The sequence below is a fragment of the Oncorhynchus keta genome, unplaced genomic scaffold, assembly GCF_023373465.1.
Source record: "Oncorhynchus keta strain PuntledgeMale-10-30-2019 unplaced genomic scaffold, Oket_V2 Un_contig_30270_pilon_pilon, whole genome shotgun sequence".
Classification (NCBI taxonomy): Eukaryota; Metazoa; Chordata; class Actinopteri; order Salmoniformes; family Salmonidae; genus Oncorhynchus; species Oncorhynchus keta.
In genome coordinates, this window is record NW_026286969.1 from 1 (window position 1) to 10,628 (window position 10,628).

General features: G+C 45.6%; 1 long non-coding RNA gene across 2 annotated transcripts; it reads right to left on the reverse strand.

Moving 5' to 3' along the window:
* Positions 1-8,509: 8,509 nt before the first annotated feature.
* LOC127923634 (uncharacterized) lies at positions 8,510-9,092 on the reverse strand. Of its 2 annotated transcripts, none has more exons than XR_008114879.1 (3): positions 8,931-9,092; positions 8,621-8,837; positions 8,510-8,559 (listed from the first exon to the last, which is right to left on the reverse strand). It is a non-coding gene; the product is annotated as an uncharacterized LOC127923634 (long non-coding RNA). The 2 variants fall into 2 exon arrangements; XR_008114880.1 differs by having other exon boundaries at positions 8,510-8,590.
* Positions 9,093-10,628: the final 1,536 nt, after the last annotated feature.

Genomic DNA, 10,628 nt, shown 5'->3' on the forward strand with positions numbered 1-10,628 from the left:
TCGATCCCGACAAACCATTTCGGTATGGACCTCGCTTTGAGCATTGGGGCATTGTCATGCAGAAACAGGAAAGGACCTTCCCCAAACTTGCCACAATGTTGGGTGTACATAATTGTCTAGAATGTCATTGTATGCTGTAGCATTAAGATTGCCCTTCACTGGAACTAAGGGGCCTAGCACGAACCATGAAAAACAGCCCTTAACCATTATTCCTATTCCACCAAATATTACAGTTGGCATTACGTATTGGGGCAGGTAGCGTTTTCCTGGCATCCGCTAAATCCCGATTTGTTTGTGGTGACGAGTGATTCATCACTCCAGAGAACGCATTTCCACTGCTCCAGAGTCCAAAGGTGGTGTGCTTTCCACCACTCCAGCCGACGCTTGATATTGGGCATGGTGATCTTAGGCTTATGTGCGGCTCCTTGGCTATGGAAACACATTTCATGAAGCTCCCGACAAACAGTTCTTGTGCCGACGTTGCTTCCAGAGGCAGTTTGGAACTGTCTTGAGTTTTCCAACCGATTTTACACGCTTCAACACTCCAGCGTTCCCATTCTGTTAGTTTGTGTGACCTACCACTTTTTTAAAATATATTTTATTTAATCTTTATAGGCCATGGAGCGAAATAATTACAATTTAGCAGCCTAACACTGGCGTGATAGATGTGCAGATGATGATGTGCAAGTAGAGATACTGGGATGCAAAAGAGCAAAACAATAAATAACAATATGGGGATGAGGTAGTTGGGTGTGATATTTACAGATGGGCTGTACAGGTACAGTGATCGGTAAGCTGCTCCTGACGGCTGATGCCTAAAGTTGAGGTGAGAGACATTAGTTTCCAGCTTCCGTGATTTTTGCAGTTTGTTCCAGTCAATGGCAGCAGAGAACTGAAAGGAAAAAGAGGCCAAAGAAAGTGTTGATTTGTGGATGACCAGTGAATATACCTGCTGGAGCGCGTGCTACGGGTAGGTGTTGCTATGATGACCAGTGAGCTGAGATAAGGCTGGGTTTTACCTAGCAAAGACTTGTAGATGACCTGGAGCCAGTGGGTTTGGTGACAAATATGAAGCGAGGCCAGCCAACGAGAGCATACAGGTCACAGTGGTGAGTAGTATATGGGGCTTTGGTGACAAAACAGATGGCACTGTGATAGACTGCATCCAATTAGCTGAGTAGGCTATTTGGTCAATGACACGCCGAAGTCAAGGATCGGTAGGATAGTCAGTTTTATGAGGGTATGTTTGGCAGCATGAGTGAAGGATGCTTTGTTGCGAAATAGGAAGTCAATTCTAGATTTAATTTTGGATTGGAGATGCTTAATGTGAGTCTGGAAGGAGAGTTTACAGTCTATCCAGGTCCTTCTGTAGCTCAGTTGGTAGAGCATGGCGCTTGTAACGCCAGGGTAGTGGGTTCGATTCCGGGACCACCCATACGTAGAATGTATGCACACATGACTGTAAGTCGCTTTGGATAAAAGCGTCTGCTAAATGGCATATATTATATTATTATTATTATAGCTTCAGTATATTGATGTAAGCTATATTACTCACTATATTAGTGTGTATTACTACAGTATATTGATGTAGGCTATATTACTCACTATATTAGTGTGTATTGCTTCAGTATATTGATGTAGGCTATATTACCCACTATATTACAGTATATTGAGGTAGGCTATATTAACCACTATATTACAGTATATTGACGTAGGCTATATTAACCACTATATTACAGTATATTGATGTAGGCTATATTACAGAATATTGATGTAGGCAATATTACCCACTATATTACTGTACATATCTACAGTATATTGATGTAGGCTATATTACCCACTATATTACTGTATATAGATGTAGGCTATATTACCCACTATATTACTGTATACTGATGTAGGCTATATTAAACACTATATTACTGTACATATCTACAGTATATTGATGTAGGCTATATTACGCACTATATTACTGTACATATCTACAGTACATTGATGTAGGCTATATTAACCACTATATTACTGTACATTACTACAGTATATTGATGTAGTTTCTATTACCCACTATATTACAGTATTTTGATATTGCCCATTATAATAGGGTGTATTCCCCATTATAATAGGGTATATTGCTACAGTATATTGTCCATTATAATAGGGTATATTGCTACAGTATTTTGCCCATTATAATAGGGTGTATTGCCCATTGTAATAGGGTATATTGCAACAGTATATTGTCCATTATAATAGGGTATATTGCTACAGTATTTTGCCCATTATAATAGGGTGTATTGCCCATTGTAATAGGGTATATTGCTACAGTATATTGCCCATTATAATAGGTATATTGCTAGAGTATATTGCCCATTATTATAGGGTATATCGCTAGAGTATGTTGCCCATTATAATAGAGTATATTTCTCCAGTATATTGTCCATTGTAATAGGATATATTTCTAGAGTGTATTGTCCATTGTAATAGGGTATATTAGTAGAGTATATTGTCCATTGTAATAGGGTATATTAGTAGAGTATATTGTCCATTGTAATAGGGTATATTAGTAGAGTATATTGTCCATTATAATAGGGTATATCGCTAGAGTATGTTGCCCATTATAATAGGGTATATCGCTAGAGTATGTTCCCATTATAATAGGGTATATTGCTAGAGTATGTTGCCCATTATAATAGGGTATATCGCTAGAGTATGTTGCCCATTATAATAGGGTATATCGCTCCAGTATATTGGCCATTATAATAGGGTATATCGCTAGAGTATGTTGCTCAATATATTAGGGTATATCGCTCCAGTATATTGCCCATTATAATAGGGTATATCGCTAGAGTATGTTGCCCATTATTATAGGGTATATCGCTAGAGTATGTTGTCCATTGTAATAGGGTATATTAGTAGAGTATGTTGTCCATTGTAATAGGGTATATTGCTAGAGTATGTTGCCCATTATAATAGGGTATATTAGTAGAGTATGTTGCCCATTATAATAGGGTATATCGCTCCAGTATATTGCCCATTATAATAGGGTATATCGCTAGAGTATGTTGCCCATTATTATAGGGTATATCGCTAGAGTATGTTGTCCATTGTAATAGGGTATATTAGTAGAGTATGTTGCCCATTATAATAGGGTATATCGCTACTGTAAAGTGGGGCGAACTGGTGGCAGGGAAGTCAGACGCAGGAGAGCAGAACTGGGTAATAGCCGGATCTGTTTAATATCAAAACCAACGGCATAAAGAATAACAAAACAGGGGTACGAAACCACGTCACGCACCAGTCAACACGTGCACAAGCACTTACAACAATCAATACCACACAAAGACATGGGGGGGAACAGAGGGTTAAATACACAACACTTAATGAGGGAAATGAAAACCAGGTGTGTAAGGAAAACAAGACAAAACAAATGGAAAATCAAAAGTGGATCCACGAAGGCTAGAAGACCGGTGGTGATGGCTAGAAGGCCGGTGACACCGACCGCCGAACGCCGCCTGAACAAGGGGAGGGAACTGACTTCGGTGGAAGCTGCCCATTATAATAGGGTATATTGCTACAGTATATTGCCCATTTTAATAGGGTATATTGCTACTCACTAACGAGTTCCAAACTGCCTCTGGAAGCAACGTCAGCACAAGAACTGTCCATCGGGAGCGTCATGAAATGGTTTTCCATGGCTGAGCAGCACACAAGCCTAAGATCACCATGCGCAATGCCAAGCGCCGGCTGGAGTGGTGTACAGCTTGCCGCCAATGGACTCTGGAGCAGTGGAAATGGGTTCTCTGGAGTGATGGATCACGCTTCACCACTAAATGAAATAGTAGTTACATGCAGAGTGCCAACTGTAAAGTTTGGTGGAGGAGGAATAATGGTCTGGGGCTGTTGTTCATGGTTCAGGCCCCTTAGTTCCAGGGAAGGGAAATCTTAAGGCTACAGCATTCTAGAAGATTCTGTGCTTCCAACTTTGTGGCAACAGTTTGGGGAAGGCCCTTTCCTGTTTCAGCATGACAATGCCATTTGTCAAAGCGAGGTCCATACAGAAATGGTTTGTCGAGATCGGTGTGGAAGAACTTTACTGGCCTTCACAGAGCCCTGAGCTCAAACCCATCAAACACCTTTGGGATGAATTGGAACACCGAATGCAAGCCAGGCCTAATCGCCCAACATCAGTGCCCAACCTCGCTAATGCTCTTGTGACTGAATGGAAGCAAGTCCCCACAGCAATGTTCCAACATCTAGTGGAAAGCCTTCCCAGAAGAGTGGAGGCTGTTATATTAATACCCATGATTTTGGAATGAGATGTTCGACGAGCAGGTGTCCACATACTTTTGGTAATGTAGTTTGTAATTTTCAAATCCTTAACAGCGCTAATATTGTTTGTTTCCCAATAGTTCCTGTATTTTCAACAACAACAAAAGTCAACTTTTATAAACAGGCATAACATGTTATAAAAAATACCGGTTAAGCAGCTGCAATAGCTAGCAGGCTACATGTAAATAAATCATTTAAATGCCCCTTATAGTCTTGCTAGTGCATGGAAGATTTCGTTTGATTTTACCAGGCAAACCAATCGAGCAACGATCGAACTCAAACACACAATTTAGCCTTGAGAAAGTCTTAGGACATTTTTTTTCTATTGAAACGATTCCCTTCACTGTAACCCCCCCAAAAATAATTGCAATAGAAAATCCATTGACGACCCACGGTACCCAGATGATTTTCGGGGGGTGAAAATATCGAAAATAAGAGCGAGAATGAGCTGCGAAAAACGGTCAATTATTTTTTCTTCTTCTCTGCTATTGATTAGTCCGGTCTGGGTGAAATCCGACTTCTTGCTTTTTTGACGGTTCGTCACATTTCACGTTGAAGTCGAGCGAATACAAGCCTCCGTCCACAAATACACGGATCAAACTGTTACCGACTGGTCGCCGTTCGGGAATACAAGCCTCCGTCCACAAACACACGGATCAAACTGTTACCGACTGGTCGCCGTTCGAATACAAGCCTCCGTCCATAAACACACGGATCAAACTGTTACCGACTGGTCGCCGTTCGGGAATACAGGTAGAGACCGTAGCGTGGATTTTAAAGGTAAGTGACTAAAGAAAACACCCGTTTGTTCCCAAGATACCAAGTTTTCTCAACGTCGAACGAAGAGGTGAAATCCCACTTTTAGCTCGAATTAAATCTATTTGGGTTTTTTTTTTCTTTGATTATTTGAGATTCGACACTTTTCATTCAGTCGAGAGGCAAAAAGCTCTTTTCCTTCTGACGGTGACCGGGCTTCTCCGGTTGGAAAACGCTTCTCTCCGTTGAGGACTGGACGGGAACTTAAACTAAATGGATTAAATCCAGCTTTTTACATTTAACTAGCAGACATGAGCTACTCATGGTAAGTTTTATACGCTATTTAGTTTTTTTTTTAACATCACTGGTAACCAGGGACGTTTTTTTTTAAAGGGAATTGAGGACCTGGGTGACTTTCAGTTGGTTTTTCTCTGTGGGAGGAAGGGTTGGTTCGTTGGCTAATATGCTATTAGTTGGCTAACTATTCTAGCTAACTGTCTGAATAAGTTAACCGTCGTACTCACTCAAACTAAAACTAACCGCCACAACAACTTTCCACAACGTTAGATAGGGCCACGAATGATCTGTGTAGTTTGTTACTACCGGTAGTTTGTTGTAACCGAGTATCGGTGCTTAAAAACCGTGTTGTTGTAAGTTAGCATGCTAGTTAGCCATGGCGTTACAGGATACGGTGCCCTGGGCGGGGTTTCACGGAAGTGTAACTGTACCTCGTTAGCTCGCTGAATAAACTAAGTTAGTCTATTCCTAGAAAACATTGAACCGTTGTAGTTTGCAATTTAAAAAAATAGTTTTTTTTTTAAATAAAGTGAGTGTTGGATAAATGTTTCTGTGAAAAGGGACGAGCTCAGTTTTTTTATTATTTCTGTGTGATCCATGAGACAGAGTTGGGAGTTTCCTGAAAGCGTAAACAAAGCTATGTCACAAAATAGTTTGACATTTGAAAGCGACGTAGTTATAAACAACAGCTTTCAACGAGAAGCCTTTTAAACCCGGTTGTTGTTTTTAGACTGATTAGTTTGCTAACGTTACTTTTTTCCAAACAGTCATCAGCTGTATGTTCCAAAGTTGTATTTTTTTATTTTATTATTTTTAGAAAGAAAGATATTTTCTGGCGAGGAAACCGGGGAATACAGAGAACGACAGAAAAGAAAACGAGGAAACCACCAAAGGAAATGCCAATCGCAGCCACGGGTCAACTGACGACTCAGGAACCCTGTATTTTCTCCCGACTGCCCTCCACCCCGGAGCCTGTACCAAAAGGGGGTAATTTATGTGACGTTGCGGGGGCAGTAGCCGAGTCGCAGGAGCGAACAGAATACGGGGGCGCCGAGGGGGCAGGGAGGACTAGTAGCCAGCTATAGTCAGACCAGCGGCGCTGGGGATTTCTGCCGCTTCGTTCTTCCAACTCCAACGGTTCTCCTCCGCAATCCCCTCCCACGTCCTCCCCCTCGCCTCATCTTTCTTCCATCACCACCCCTATCAAATGGCCATGGAGCCTCCCAGGACTCGATCGCGTTCTCGGTCTGGATTCTACCAGCAGTATGGTGCGACCGGCCCCGGGATTAATGCCAACGGGGAAACGGACCTAATCACCACCATCACCACAGCCAGCAGCAACATCATCATCAACAACAGCAGCACAACTCTGGTTGCTCACCCTTGGAGCTCACGGCCACCACACGGAGCAGCACAGCATACGGCCCTGGGATCTAACGTCTCCCCCCCCCAGGCAGTCAGGACCGCCTGGAGCACATCGCATCTCACCCGCAGGTAAGCATTCTCTCCTTCCTCAGCAGTGCTCTCATTTCTGGGTTCTTGTCTAGTGTCTTGTGTGTTGACTATCCTTGACCCGACCAGCTAGAGAATCTGCTCTGTTGTAGCCTCTAGTGCCCCGGAGACAGAGGAAATGTGTGTGTTTCTGTGATGGCACACAACAGTGTGTGTCAGAGAATAGCCAGGCAGAGAAAGAGAGGGGCAGTGAGGAGAGACAGAACTCGATCTGGTTTAATGCACTAAGGATCAGCTTCTGAAAGGGAGAGCAGAGGGGAGGGGCTAGGCAGGCAGCTATATCCTGTTGGCATGGTAATGTGTGTGTGTGACTGCACATTAGTTCTATTCTAATTAAGTAGACACTGTTATGTGCTGCCACAGAGCTGCAGCTAGATGGTTTATTACATAGTAGTTACATGGAACAAGCAGTCTGTAACACACCACACACACTCTACATTTAGCTTTGTGCATGATGCTGCCAAGATGCACTGAGATGAACTCTAGTCTGTCTGTCTGTCTGTCTCTCTCTCTCCGCTTGTTCCTTCTATTGTGTCTAGGCCGTTGGGTGACTGTGCAGGCCGTCGGGGTGACTGTGTGTAGGCCGTCGGGTGACTGCCGTCGGGTGACTGTGTGTACTCGGGTGACTGTGTGTAGGCCGTCGGGTCTGTGTGTAGGCCTCCGGGTGACTGTGTGTAGGCCGTCGGGTGACTGTGTGTCTCGGGTGACTGTGTTGTAGGCCGTCTAGGCCGTCGGGTGACTGTGTTGTAGGCCGTCGGGTGACTGTGTTGTAGGCCGTCGGGTGACTGTGTTGTAGGCCCGGGTGACTGTGTTGGCCGTCGGGTGACTGTGTTGTAGGCCGTCGGGTGACTGTGTTGTAGGCCGTCGGGTGACTGTGTTGTAGGCCGTCGGGTGACTGTGTTGTAGGCCGTCGGGTGACTGTGTTGTAGGCCGTCGGGTGACTGTGTTGTAGGCCGTCGGGTGACTGTGTTGTAGGCCGTCGGGTGACTGTGTTGTAGGCCGTCGGGTGACTGTGTGTAGGCCGTCGGGTGACTGTGTTGTAGGCCGTCGGGTGACTGTGTTGTAGGCCGTCGGGTGACTGTGTTGTAGGCCGTCGGGTGACGAAGACACTGCATCTCCCTGCTAGAGGTGTCACTACAGACCCTGGATCGATTCCAGGCTGTATCACAACCCGGCCGTTCCATAGGGCGGCATACAATTGGCCCAACGTTGGCTGCTGTAGGCTGTCATTGTAAATAAGAATTTGTTCTTAACTGACTTACCTATTTAAATAAAGGTAAAACAATCAAAATAAAGTATAAATTATAGCCAAATTGGTGGGGGGCATTGTTTGACAGTTGCCATAGTAACTGTAGCTCAGTTGGTAGAGCATGGCGCTTGTAACGCCAGGGTAGTGGGTTCGATCCCGGGACCACCCATACGTAGAATGTATGCACACATGACTGTAAGTCGCTTTGGATAAAAGCGTCTGCTAAATGGCATTTTTATTATTATTATTATATTAGACTATATGGAAGGGTGAAGGGTGTATGTAAAATGTAAATCACTTTCACACAGCACCCGTGTACTAAACCCCTAACCTAACAGTGGTGTACTGAACCCCTAACCTAACAGTGGCCCTGTACTGAACCCCTAACCTAACAGTGGCCCGTGTACTGAACCCCTAACCTAACAGTGGCCCGTGTACTGAACCCCTAACCTAACAGTGGCCGTGTACTGAACCCCTAACCTAACAGTGGCCCGTGTACTGAACCCCTAACCTAACAGTGGCCCGTGTACTGAACCCCTAACCTAACAGTGGCCCGTGTACTGAACCCCTAACCTAACAGTGGCCCGTGTACTGAACCCCTAACCTAACAGTGGCCCGTGTACTGAACCCCTAACCTAACAGTGGCCCGTGTACTGAACCCCTAACCTAACAGTGGCCCGTGTACTGAACCCCTAACCTAACAGTGGCCCGTGTACTGAACCCCCTAACCTAACAGTGGCCCGTGTACTGAACCCCTAACCTAACAGTGGCCCGTGTACTGAACCCTAACCTAACAGTGGCCCGTGTACTGAACCCCTAACCTAACAGTGGCCCGTGTACTGAACCCCTAACCTAACAGTGGCCCGTGTACTGAACCCCTAACCTAACAGTGGCCCGTGTACTGAACCCCTAACCTAACAGTGGCCCGTGTACTGAACCCCTAACCTAACAGTGGCCCGTGTACTGAACCCCTAACCTAACAGTGGCCCGTGTACTGAACCCCTAACCTAACAGTGGCCCGTGTACTGAACCCCTAACCTAACAGTGGCCCGTGTACTGAACCCCTAACCTAACAGTGGCCCGTGTACTGAACCCCTAACCTAACAGTGGCCCGTGTACTGAACCAGAAAACACTTTTTCACTGTATAGACTATACAGCGAACTTCCCAACACACACACACACACACACTACCTCATTCTGCTCGTATTAAGTGATGAAATGATGCTGAGTGTGTTTGAGTGTTTTACGTTGCAGCTGTATTCAGGTGTGTGTGTGTCTGCTGAGCAACAGCGAATGGTATGCTGGGACTGGAAATACCTGTCTGGGAGAGTGGATGTCAGTATGAGCTGCTCTGAGTTTAACACCGCACACCGCACACACACACACACACACGCGCACACACACAGTGTAGCGCTACCAGGATTCACAATCAGCTTTGTGTGTGAAGTGGGGAGGACAACATACACAGACAGGCCTGAGAGAGAGCACTCTGAACAAGAGGAGAAGGAACATGGGGGTGGACATGATGATAGTAGGGGTAGGGGGGGGGAGAGACATGATAGTGGGGATAGTAGGGATAGTAGGGGGGGATGGAGGAGAGACATGATGATAGTGGGGATAGGGGGATGGATGAGAGACATGATGACAGTAGGATAGGGGGATGGAGGAGAGACAGTATGACAGGGATAGGGGGGATGGAGGAGAGAGAGACATGATGACAGTAGGGATAGGGGGATGGAGGAGAGAGAGACATGATGACAGTAGGGATAGGGGGATGGAGGAGAGAGACATGATGACAGTAGGGGGAGGGGGATGGAGACATGATGACAGTAGAGGGGGATGGAGAGACATGATGACAGTAGGGATAGGGGGATGGAGGACGACAGGGGGATGGAGAGGCATGATGACAGTAGGGATAGGGGGATGGAAGGAGAGAGACATGATGACAGTAGGGATAGGGGGGGATGGAGGAGGAGAGACATGATGATATGGGGATAGGGGGATGGAGGAGAGACATGATGATAGTAGGGATAGGGGGATGGAGGAGAGACATGATGACAGTAGGGATAGGGGGATGGAGAGAGAGAGACATGATGACATTTGGGATAGGGGGGGATGGAGGAGAGAGACATGATGATAGTAGGGATAGGGGGATGGAGGAGAGAGACATGATGATAGTAGGGATAGGGGGATGGAGGAGAGGGAGACATGATGACAGTGGGATAGGGGGGATGGAGGAGAGAGACATGATGACAGTAGGGATAGGGGGATGGAGGGAGAGAGAGACATGATGACAGTAGGGATAGGGGGATGGAGGAGAGAGGGATGACATTAGGGATAGGGGATGGGGAGGAGAGACATGATGACAGTAGGGATAGGGGGATGGAGGAGAGAGAGACATGATGACAGGGATAGGGGATGGAGGAGAGAGAGACATGATGACAGTAGGGATAGGGGGATGGAGGAGAGGAGAGAGAGACATGATGA